Here is a 12,033-nt window from a genome sequence, read left to right as displayed (position 1 = left end):
GTGGTTACCTTCGGTGAAATTACTGCTTTTCATAGACTTACCTTGGATAACATTAGCTAGATACGGGAGAAAAAAATCCTTCAGCCCTTGAAACAATAATTCCTAGTAGATCCCTTTGCAGATTGTACTTATTTTACTTACTTTGCAGATTGTACTTATTTTACTTACTTTATTTGAATTTGCTGTTTCACCCAATTTCCTGCTTAGGAATTAACCTTGCATTCTGCAGAGAGACTTCTGTGCACTTTGGAGGTGGGTGATGCCTGCACGCCATTTTTCAGCCAGCTTCCAATATTTGTTGTGTTTGCCATCGCAAAAGCACAGTGGAAAACCTAGCTCTGGCAGTGTTGGCCGATTCTAGTCACGGACATCCTCCATGCTTAGCTTTTTGCGTGTCAGTAGTACTCAGCTGGCAAATTCCCTTGAATGAGTCCGTCTTACGGCATCCCTTTCTCTTTCTTTAGAACCACAGAAAAATAAGTCCTTTCTTCTATTGTGCCTGTGATACCACCAGAACCTTTTCATCAGTCCCCTGACAGTAGTTAAAATGCCTATTTACCTGTTTGGAAAAAAGACGACTTTTAGTGAGGTTTGGGGTATTTTAGCTATTTATTTGCTCAGATTTCCTTGTAACGTTTTCTGATTTCTTTACAGAGCAGTGGTGTTACTTGGATTCTGTCCTGGGTCCATTCCTTCTGGGCATTTTTTCGACCCTCTTTCCAAATTCCTGTTTTTATCAGTTATCTCTGAATTGATTTGAACCTTAACTTTTGAACACTCTTCCTCTTTGATGGAGGAGACCTAGCATTTAAGTATGCTTTACTTGTGCTTCTGGAATTTCAAGTAAGCAATTGCAGAGATGTTAGAAAAACGAGGCCTAATTTATTGCATGTGTGTATAGATTTAAGGGCATTCTGTCATAGTCTGTTGTTTTGTAAATTGTCAAGTCTAGCTAAAGGAAAGCATAAAAAAATACCCAGCAAAGCATGTAGAAACTGAACTTCCTAAGCATCTAAGGGGGTATCTTCTAATTTAAAACCATATTTTTAAAAAAGCCCACTAGGTGGCAGATTTTAAAATGTCAAGGGAATTTTTTTTATTAGTTGATCTCTTTCTGAGCTCATGGTTGTTGCTTTCATTACGTCAAAAGGCTAATCTGTATTTAAATGGAAAGAGGCATGTGTTTTCCCCTAAATATGTCTGATCTAAAAAGCATAGAATAAGAAATAATTACTTTATAGTTTAAAAAAACCATTCTTGATTATGGAGAAGAGGTTTTAATGAACTATTGAAGGAGAAAAAACATAATCTGGTTTATAGTCGTAGCCAGATTATTCTGGTCCTAGAGAACTTGAAACTAGAAAGAGAAAACACTGTTTAGATCCTGGTCTCGGCCATATTCTTCTATTTTATGCTAAGGCACAAAAAGGCCTGCTTGGGTTTTTGAAACATGAGAATAAATACTGAAGTGATGTACAAGGGAGAAGTGAATGGCTTTAAAAAGCAGCACCGATATGGGTGGAACAGCAAGCATGGATTTGGGTGCTTAAAAGTAAGGATTTTGTTAGGTGGTATTAGAGAAGATTATAATATTCACGGTACAATGTTATGTCTGATGTCTAAAATTCTTTGGAAAAGAACACACTGCATTATTGGATGCTGTCACAGTTTCATCTATACTTCATTTCCATCTTTATTTGTTCTCTTTAACTTCTGCGTGCACTCTCTCATAAAAGTTGCAGCACAGAAGCCCTTACCTGTCTGGCTCAGTACTTTTCTTCCTTCTCGTTTTCTTTCCTATGGGCTTCTGTAATCTCTAGGCCACATTTTACCACACATTTAGTAAATTCTCTAATGCTTTCTTTGCTGTTTAGTTTTAATAACCCCTAATTAACCATTAGGTCCTTGAGGACCTATGCTTGCGTCAAGCTATTGGTATTGAAAAAGTTAGCAACCAGTTGTTGATTGCATGGTTTCCATGGTAGCATGGATTAAAGATAGCATCTCTAAGTTGTGGGCTGATACGTAAAAATATAAAAAAGAAAAAAATAAAAAACCCCGTCTGACGTGCTTTTTAATCTTATTAGCTGTAGCGATTTACAAATTTTCCAGCTTTCCTCCTATACTGTTTTGCACACTTACAGAAGAACCTTTCCTCACTGATACAGTGTATATTTATTGGATTGTGCAGTGTGCATTAATTGCTGGGAAGGCTGTAGGGGATCACAGGTCTTGGGATCTAGATAGCTAATAAAGTTACCAGCATCAGAGGGGCAGGGCTGGGGTGAAGAGTGGGTGGGATGAACCGCCTAACATACATGCCCTAGTTTCTGTACTGATGTCCTGCATGAGCAAAATGAATGTAATTTGTAATGGAACCAAGAAGAGATTTAATGCCTGTTCACATCTGCCAGGTGGGTGGACTCTGGGATGGCTGGCAGCGCAGCGCGCAGCATTCTTGGAAAGCAGAGTGGGGGGACAGGGGCCCGTTTTACAGACAAAGAGTTAAATCCCTCTGAGTTAGGAATAGAACGTTCGTCTAGCATTTCAGGGAGCTGGAAAGCAGAACTGGGAGACCCTGCTTGCTCAGATCCGTTTGAGAGAGTGGCGTTCAGCACTAGGAGGGAAATCGGCAGCAGAGCACTGCACATCTCGCCGTGTCCTAATGGCGATTTATGAGCGTGCAGCACGCTGGCTGTTGTCAGCTGTGCTCTGGGCAGCACGTGCTCTCAGGGGTAGGAGTCTGGCTTTTCCTGGACTGAGAGGTAGGCGTGGGTGACCAGATCACTCTGCGTTTGTGTAAGGCTTTGTGAAGCGGAGAGCTCGTGGTAGGAGGGATGGTAGGGGTGATGTCTTTACATAGCTGGCCAGGCTTCCTGCTGTGGGCAGGTTCCCACTTTGAACTGGCTGCTCATTGAGACCTCTGAGACGGTTGCCGCTTTCTGCTCCGTCTCTTCTGCTTAAACTCTCCCAAGTGCTGTGCCCTTTACATAGGCGCCTGTCTCCTCCTGAGAGCTGAAACAATGGGTTCACTCTACGTAGCGTGGAAGCATATAATCTTTTCGTAGCCTTGCTATGCTTTGAACCATTTGCCACGTCTGACACAAAATGAAGCCTGTGCTGACTTCTTGTGTGAAAAATCTTGTCCGGTCCTTTAGAGTATGGACAGGTGGCTGATATGTTGCCAGAGGCTGGATTTAATTTTTTAACTGATTTATAGACAGTTATCTATTTTCTTTCTTTGTAGTTTTGCATGATGCCCTGTTCTTGGGGTCACCACGGCCATTGCCCGTCATGGCTTCGTAAAGACCTTTCTGTGTCAGGTCATGACAGTTTCCTGTGTTGCCTTACCTCCTTCCTGAGGATGAAAAGATCTCTGTGAACTCAGTGGGTATACAAAAATAAATGAATAGCTAGATACACTACTAAGCTTAATCGCTAAAATACCTGAGTGGAAAAGTGCAAAACCAGAGAGTACATCAGCATCTTAGACATAGCAGACACCTCATGGCAGGACCACAAGATTCCTGTTGAAGCTCTCGGGCTGCTGTGGAAAGGAACTCTTCTGTGGATTCCTATGGACTCCTGCGGAAGATTTTCTTTCATTGACTTTAGATAAATACTATAAAGCCCAAAGAAAGAAATTAAAAACAAAATGAAAATACCTGGAATTCAGGAAGTGGACTTGTGGGTGTCTGTGGCTAGCATAGCGCCTTGAACAAGGGCTTTATCTAGTCTTCAGACAATTGCAGTAAGCTTGTTAGTACCATATTATCTCATGTTCGTCTGGTTTAGGTGTAGGGTACATAAATTGCCAGGAGCATGATACATCAGTGTTATAGATCTCGCTAAAGATCATTGACAGGCATGGGTTAAATATCAGGTTTAAATAAATACCATCCAAGAAAGGGCTGTTTGAGATCCTAAGTCTAGCCATTGGCCTCATAAAAACCATGCTTAACTTCTAGCGGATAGGCGATCGGTTAATGGCTTGATCAGGAATATGTAGATACATATATCTTTAGCTAGGCCCAGAAGGCCTGCGTTCAGTGTGGCAAGGATAATTAAGAAGGATGGGTACAGCAGAGGGAGAAGGAGGTCGTGGAGACCTGCTGAACGCCTTTAATCAAGTACTTGTCATTGCAGTACTTAAATTGCACAAAAGTAGAATGAGCAGGGAGTCGCGGGGACATTACAGAATTAAATCGGGCAGCTGGAATGGTGTGACGTGGGCTCTTAAAATGGTTCTGATAAGCATGCCTCACGTTACATGAGAACCTACACATCCAGACGGTAAAATGTGATTGTCCTCTAATTCCAATGTCAAATAGTAGAAAAGCAACACAAATCTTGACTAGCTGCATATCTTCATCAAGATTTTTTTTTACCTGACCTTATAGGTGGCTGTAAATTTGAGTATGGGAATGTTAATATAGATCAGATTGCTCCAGCAGTGGGGAAGTAGCTCCTTCACCCACCCAGTTACTTTAGAAGGAGCCTAGCAAGACCCCGGGGCATCAGCCAGTCCTCAAGACAAGCTGTTACTGCTGGAACGGTATCGTGCAGGTTGGCAGCATCTCGCTTTCATGCAAAGCAGCCACTCCTGGCACCAGGTGGCTTTTGGCGAGTAGGGGAGCTGCGGTGGCAGTCTGGCGCAGGAGCAGCACGAAGCGTCACCCGTCCGGGGGCAAGCTGCTGTTGGTCGGGTCTTGCTGGGAGCTCTTGGCTTTGCTTGGAGGAAGTTCCCTGTCCTTGCTGCTCCGTTGTGGCTTGATAACAGAGGTCTCGCTGCTTGTGTAGGCCAAGTGGCTGCATTAAGACAAGGCTGTTCTGAATTTGCACTCAGCCAGGACAAGGAAACAAAACCAATCCTGTGTTACAAAGGCGAGTTATTCGTTAGCGAGCTCGTTGCCCCAAGCAGGGCTTGTGGAAAAGGGCATAGCATAGATTGCATTGGACGGTATCAGCTGTCATTTTAGAAACGGAAGCATCCAGCTCTGGTCGTGTTTTATGGTTTTGACTGAGCTGGGTTTAGAAGCTAGGCTGATAAGGAGCTGTGATGGGTGAAATTCAGTCGTTTGGTATGTGCACTTGAAATGCTTATGAATATGTACAAACAGTCAGAGAAGAATAAGCAGCCACATCCTAGAAAAGGAATTGTTTCATAGAAAAGACTGTATTGCAGCGCCGGGAAGAATATGACTGTGAAGATGTCTGTGATATGGTGAAATGGTAACAATAACATTTTGCAGTGATGCATAACTTCACAAGCTGTGGGAATTCTTGATGATATGGAATGGGTGGCATAACTGGATTAGAGAGTACTTGAAATAATGAGAATTAGGGGGTTTAGCAACTTATTCCCGCTTTCCAAAGGCTTTCTTGTAGATGCCATTACAAAAAGGCTACTTCAGGAAACCTAATACAGTGGACACTTACTTGAAAGAAAACAATAGATGAAGTAAAGGACTAAGCATTCTGTTCTCAGCACAGAAAGCGTTAATAGCACAGCGTCCCACTAACAGCTGTTGAAAACAGACCTAAAATTGCTTGCTACAGCAATACTGTGTAGTTGAGAGAGGGTTTTCAAGAGTACATAAAACGTTGGATGCAACTTAAAGCAGTGAAATGCAAGCAAATAAGCTTTGAGGAAAAATTGTTTGGAAGTTCCCATGCACTCAACCCACTGTAACCCCTCCGTATAGTAGGTTTGTGGATGCTGCCTGCCATAAAATAGTGGAGGCGGAGGAGGAGCCGGGGCCTGCCGGGGGGGGAAGGGGCGGCAGGTTTGGGATGAGGCGGGAGGAGGAGGAGCTGGAGCGGCAGGAAGGGTGTTTCCCTGCGCAGCTCCCGGTTGAAGTGACTCAGACAGGAAACTCCCCGCCAGGCGCGGCCCAGGAGCGGAGCCGCCGGGCCGACGCGACCCTCGGCGGCGGCGGCCGGGCCGGGCCGGGCCGAGCGGAGCCGAGCGGAGCCCCCGGGCGGACGGAGAGACGGGCCCCTCCCGCCGCCGGGCAGCGCCGTTCCCGGGAGCCGGCGGCGAGCGGGTGAGCAGCGCTTCCCCGGGCCCGGAGCGGCCTGCCCGCGGGGCGGGGGCCGTCCCTGCGGCGGCGGCGGCGGCGGCTCCGCCGCTTCGGGTGCGGCTTCGCCCCCCTCCCCCGTAGATAGGCGCTTCGCCTGAGGCGCCGGGCGGCTCCGCGCACCTCTCGCTAGTGACCGCGACCCGGTGCGCGGGGTTTTGGTTTATTTGTCCCCCCGCTCGGTTTCTGCTGCTCCCCCGGGCTGACCCCCTCGCAGCAGGCTGCGGCCCGCCCAGCTGCCGGGCCTCCCCCGGGGGCCGCCGGCTTGGAGGTGCCGGTGGTGCCGCCGCCGCGGCGGCTCCCGCTGCTCGGGCGGGGCCGGGCCCGGGGGGGCCGGGCGTCGCCTCAGGGGCGCTGCTGTGGCGGGGCGGCGGGAGGCGGCCTGGCCGGGCGCTGCGGGGCGGCGGGCGGGTGGCCGCTCCCTCAGGCGGGCCCGCCGGTGGGCAAAGCCTGCGGCGCGGCTGCCTGAAAGCCAATTTTAGTCTCTTCTTCTGGGTGCGGGGGCCGAATTGTTCGCTCTCACGCGTAGCCCGTGTGTCTGTACCACGGGGGGGGTTGGGGTTGTGCTTCCTGGGCTGTCCTGAGCGGATTAGGTGAGGAAAAATAAAAGTAAAAAGCCCTATGCAAGTTCCTCCCACTCTTCAGAAGAAGGAGACGATCTAGTGTCCGTCTCGGGACACAGAGTAACTTCCTCTTGAGGAAGCTGAGTTTTATCCAGTTAAAATAACTGTGCTGTAGCGAGAGCAGCAGCGTAAGCACGGGACTCCCCAGGTGGATGGTCAGGTACCCCGTCCCTCTCCTGCCCGTCTCTGACGGGCAAAGAGATGAAGGCAGACGTGCGCTTCGTCTCTGTGTGCACGTTCCTGCAGTTCATCAGCAGCTCTGCCAGTCGTCTTCGCCTTCCACTGCCTTCATTTTTATTGCTGCGCCGTTTGATGACAGGTTGGAGTAGCCCTTGGACGCGTAGGTGGTTGGTTGTGCCAGGGAGGCTGCTCGGAGGAAGTTGTCCTTGCGGGATGCAGCCAGTCTGCCCGAAGTGGTGGCTGGAGAGCGCGCGTTGGAGGGGGAGGAAAGCTGTCTGGAGGAATTTCTCCTTAATTAGAAGGTCATACCACGCTTTGCTGTAAACTGTGGGAAATGGGAAGCTTCGGCTAATGAGCAACTCCAGTCCTCACTGCATTCCAATTACTTATTTGCCGTAACTGTATTATAATAAACTCACTGAATGTGTACACGTGCAGTGTTGCTGGTTAGCATGTTTTTCAAAGTAGAACTACTAATAATACCGTAATGCGGTTCTGTGATCTCTGGATTAAGTTTATATTAATTGCACTTACACAAACTGTTTTATGCTACGACCGAGTATCTCTGAGCTATATATGCTAGAAAATGCTGCTAGTCCTTACTTAAGCATTCTGGTTCTTGGCTTTATTTGAGTCCTACTTTCACCTTTTAAAAACTTTTTGTCATTTGTAAGCACGAAGTTTCTCCTGATCTAATGTGAAAGGCTCTTTAAGCATTCCCAGACAACTGGTCTGTGAAGTCTGGCTGGTGTAGGCAGCCAGTGCCTGTAGCTGCCGGGAAGGAGGAGGAGGAATTCGGAAGCAGCCTGTACAGCAATGGGTACAGCAGGAAGGCTTAGTCCCAGTATCGTCAAAGCTTGTTCAGCTTGTCCTCTTAGAAATGTAGAGTAGGCTTTCTCTGCAGCAGCTTGAATGTTGTTTTTTTTTTTTTTTTTTTTTTTTTTTTTGTAAAGGATGATGTGATTGATGGAATGTCTCAGTTGTGCTTTGTGGTTTTCAGATTGCTACACCTAATTTTTTTTTTTAAGAGCAAACCTCTCATAATCTTAGAAAAATAAGCAAGAACCCCGCCCCCCCAGCTGCTGAAGATGAGTAAGACTTCGTGTGTTTTGTTTACAGACCTTGGGTTTGGTCAATTCCTGTTGAGAGTCATGATGAGGAGAGTGGAGTGGTGTTTGAAATGTGTTCAGTAGTGTTAACTTAAAACTTCTGAGTTAATAGATATCACAATATTTAAACCTAAGTGGAGCTGAATTACATAAGTTGTTTAAAAAAAATAAATCTATGTTATAAGAAAGGGAATGTTCCACAAATAATCCAGACTTTTCGGTTCTTAACTCCTGAATGTGTGAATTATAAAAGCTGGTAGTCCTTTAGTGATGTATGTGTAATATCCAAAGTGTTCATTAACGAAATTCTTGTTTCTTCAGTTTGCCTTAGGTGGAAATCGGCCCCTGGGCTTGAACCCACAAATTTTCTTGACCCATTACACAGACTTTAAAGCGTAATTAAATAATTAACAGATATCTGTTCCAGCTACATGTTTTATGTTAGAAGTTTGTCTGATATACTCTTTAGTTTTGGTTAGTACTTTGTTTATTCATTTTGCGAGAGAGGTGCCTTGGAAGGTGGCTAGTTCCCGAGGGCAGGTTTCACAATCCTGTCCTAACTCTCTTCTCGGAATCATCCGATTTTTATTTTTTGTTTTGTTTCTCGAAGGCTTCCAAGATACTGAGGCTGAAGCTTCAGGGCGGTAGGATTGGAGCTGCAAAGTTGAAACAAAAAGGTGGAACAAAAAAATCCCTGCAAAGCTCCTTTCCTTGGATTCAGTTTTATTCGTCCTTTGGCCTGAAAGCTGCCAGAATCGCTTGCAGTGCTATACAAGAGAAGATTAATTTTAGCATAATTTCCACACGTTTTATGTGCGCATCAAGACGGTCTCATTTTACAGTCATTGCTCTGCCTTCTCTGGGCAGGTTCTTCATGTGGTTCCTTTTCTGCACCAACAAGGACAGTAAACTTTAATGTCGGGCGGCATGGTATACTGTAGTGAATCAGAAGTCAGCCGTATGATTGACTTGGCTTCCCTTGAAACAGTGACAGTGCAAGTTTCTGAATTTTTATTGTTTATATATTTTTAAATAGCTGTAGTTACTATGGCAAGCCCCAACTTAGTAAGCAATTATTCTTGAACCAAAGTAAGCGCTTGTTTACCTAGGGATGCTGCAGGAGCTTGACACAACCCAAGCGTGAATGGCCAGTGAAGTGGTTCAGGTGGATCCATGCATGCAGTTGGGAATGTGATTCATTTAAACAGTCCTGAGCCTCCATTTGGACATGCTCTCAGTTAGATCACACAGAGAGGGAGTAGTAAATATAACAGATTTGGAAACTAATGGGAGTTATAACATATACCTTGTTACAAGTGGCCTCTGGGAGACCTTATTCTTCTAGGGCATTTTGTTAGTTTTTGGCAACGTTGTTACTTGAATACATAACAAATGAAAGCCACCTATATTTGTGCTTTTTTTGTGCATGTGTGCAGCAGATCTGTAACGTGAAAGCATACTGTAATATGAAAGAAGGACATTTCAACATTGTGAAATATGGTTGTATACCTACAAAAACTTACTGACAACTTAGTAATGGTACTTATATTTTAAGCTACAGACGTCAGTTCAGGAGTCTCCTTTACTACACATCTGCCCTTAGAAGCTGATGTTTGTAGGGCTTAGGGATACGCTCTGCTGTGTAATACTGATAACTGAGAGTGTGTATTGATTTGCTTGTTTTAAGTATAATTCCATTAATCCACATCACCTGCCTTTCTAGTGCTAAAATTAATGCATGATGCATTGATGACATTTGCTACAGGAAGGCAGAGGGTGCAAAATAACAGATAATCTTTCTATCTCTTGGCACCAAAAGTTGAGTTGTAACTCATCTCTTGGGTAGCTCCTTATCTCTTACACCGGCAAAAAAACCTGAAGCTTGTTTTCTTCATAGGACTTAAAAGATTTTCTCTGTGCCAGTATGTACTGTTTGCTTTCTACCTCTATTACGTCTATAAATATATGTGCATTCATAAATGTGTGCGTTGTGGAGAAAATCCTGTCTTCAAACAGTTCAGTGTGTTTTGGGAAAAGTGGCAGTCTTGGACTTCTAACTGTAAAAAGTAGGGTGATGGTAAATGTGGGTATGGCACAAATAATTGTCAGGCATTTGCCACCTCAGCAGAAACCCTCCTTCCCTCAGGCTAACCATCAGCAGGACAGCAAGTGAATTTATAGCTGTGCAGCCTTTCTAGAGAAAGACCATTGTAGAGGAGGTGATTTAAGGTTGTGGGCAGCAGAGCTGAGAGCAGATCTGGCTGGGGAGGGCGCCCAGCTCTCCAGGCCTCCACGGCTGGGAGGTGGAGGTCCCAGGGCTGGCTAGGAGCAGCGCTTGTGCTGTGCTGCCATATCCCTTGCCTACATCTTCTGTAGCTGTTTCATCCCGCTAGCACTCTGCTCCTGCTGTCAGGGACCCAAATGGGGCACCAGTCTCATGGCCCGGTGAGGCACTGAGCTCAGGGAGGGCTCTCGGGGTGGAAATCCCTTTGTAGCCAAACAAGCTGCTTGCTGGGTGCTCCCTGCATGGGACTTACCTGGCTGGGGTCTGCCAGGTACGGATCTGCAACCTTCCAAGTCACGCAGCGAGGTCGCTGTTGAACTCTTCTCAATAACCTGAGAGAAGCCAAGGTGAACGTGGCGGTCTTTCAGTTGTGTGGTTGCTCTCTGTTTCTGCGTGTGTGTTGCTGGGACAGGTGCCCTGGCATAGGAGGGGGGGTTCTACCTACTAACTTTAATAAAGCTTTTCTTATTTCAAATAATTGGGTAACACTGACATGTGAGGAACTGACACTTCTGTTCTTGCTTTCGTTAGAGGTAAATGCCAGGGCATCAGGCTGTAGTGCCCCCCTTTCCCTGGTTTACAAAGCAGTTACTCATGGAGTGAAATTGCATGATTTCTCCATGCTTGGACCAGATGTTGGGAGATTTTTCTCAGTTCAACGGTGTGTCTCTCAGCAAGCCTCTCACAGGGCTGGTTTCTGCAGGTCTTCTCTTCAGGAATGTTGGACAGGAGGTACTAGAATGACCAAGCAACTTCTTAAAGCCAAGAATCACTCATTTGGAGCAAAAAATGCCATTTCCCCTCCCCTCCCTCCACTGAAGGGTGTCTTAAGACTTCAGACAGTGTGTAGACTTATGCTTATTAGATGGCACTCTCTACAAATGATTAGCAGGGTTGAGTCTTAGTAATGTTCTTATGAATTAATACAATATTAAGTAAAAGAAAAAAATTAAATGGTGCTTTTGGTTTTAGAAACAAATACTCAGATTTCAAAACCAGTACTGTGGTTTTCTGTTAGGACATGAGTCTCAAGAGTTGACATGCTAAGTAGTGATTCCAGCTGTGTAACTGGTACAAGGAGCTTTTGGAGATGCGTACTTTACGCACTGCAGGTACACAAGAGATTTGTTTCCAGGGTTTAGACAAAAATATGGTAGTGCTGTATGTTACTTTACATAACTTTATGTTACTTTAAAATACTTTAATTCTGATAGGGATATGGACACTTGGTTGGCAGGAAATAAAAATGCTATAGACCTGAAATTGATTTATAGTCTTCTTTCAGTATAGCTCTAATTATTTTAAGTGGGTTCACTGACATATTAAATCAATAAGGAGAGTGCACTGAATTATACATTCTGAACCTAAAGTTCAGGCAGACTCTCATGACACATTGCTCAAGGTAGGTGTGGATGCTCGTCAGGTGATATCAGAAGTAAAGCTTTTGATGAGTTTTCACTGAAACGGCATATTTTCATGTATTGTACAAAAATGAGAGTATAAAATGTTACAGATGATGAGCTCTTTTACAGGAAAAAGAAAGCTTAAGAAACTAAAAGTTATTTGCTTATTTCCGTTTTCTCCTCCACCCTGTCCTGTAGTATTTCCTTAATTTTTTGAGAGAACTATTAAATTATAACTTACTTCTTGTCTGATTCTCCCGCTCCTCCCCGAAATGTATGTAGTGGTACATTTTTTTTTTTTAACAGCTTCTGATGCCTGTTTTTGTAAAATACCTAATTTTGCAAAATTGTACA

General features: G+C 45.0%; 1 protein-coding gene across 1 annotated transcript in view; it reads left to right on the top strand.

Moving 5' to 3' along the window:
• The first annotated feature begins 5,954 nt into the window (after window positions 1-5,954).
• Window positions 5,955-12,033, top strand: part of CYFIP1 (cytoplasmic FMR1 interacting protein 1) — a 78,702-nt gene continuing 72,623 nt past the window's right edge. The window contains exon 1 of the mRNA XM_082305136.1: window positions 5,955-6,047. The gene's annotated coding sequence lies outside the window, so the exon portion shown is untranslated. The remainder of the gene's footprint in view (window positions 6,048-12,033) is intronic.

Source organism: Platalea leucorodia (assembly GCF_965183815.1).
Source record: "Platalea leucorodia genome assembly, chromosome: 2".
Taxonomy (NCBI): Eukaryota; Metazoa; Chordata; class Aves; order Pelecaniformes; family Threskiornithidae; genus Platalea; species Platalea leucorodia.
Note: the sequence above shows the minus strand (reverse complement) of the source record. Positions and strands in the feature narration are given on the sequence as shown.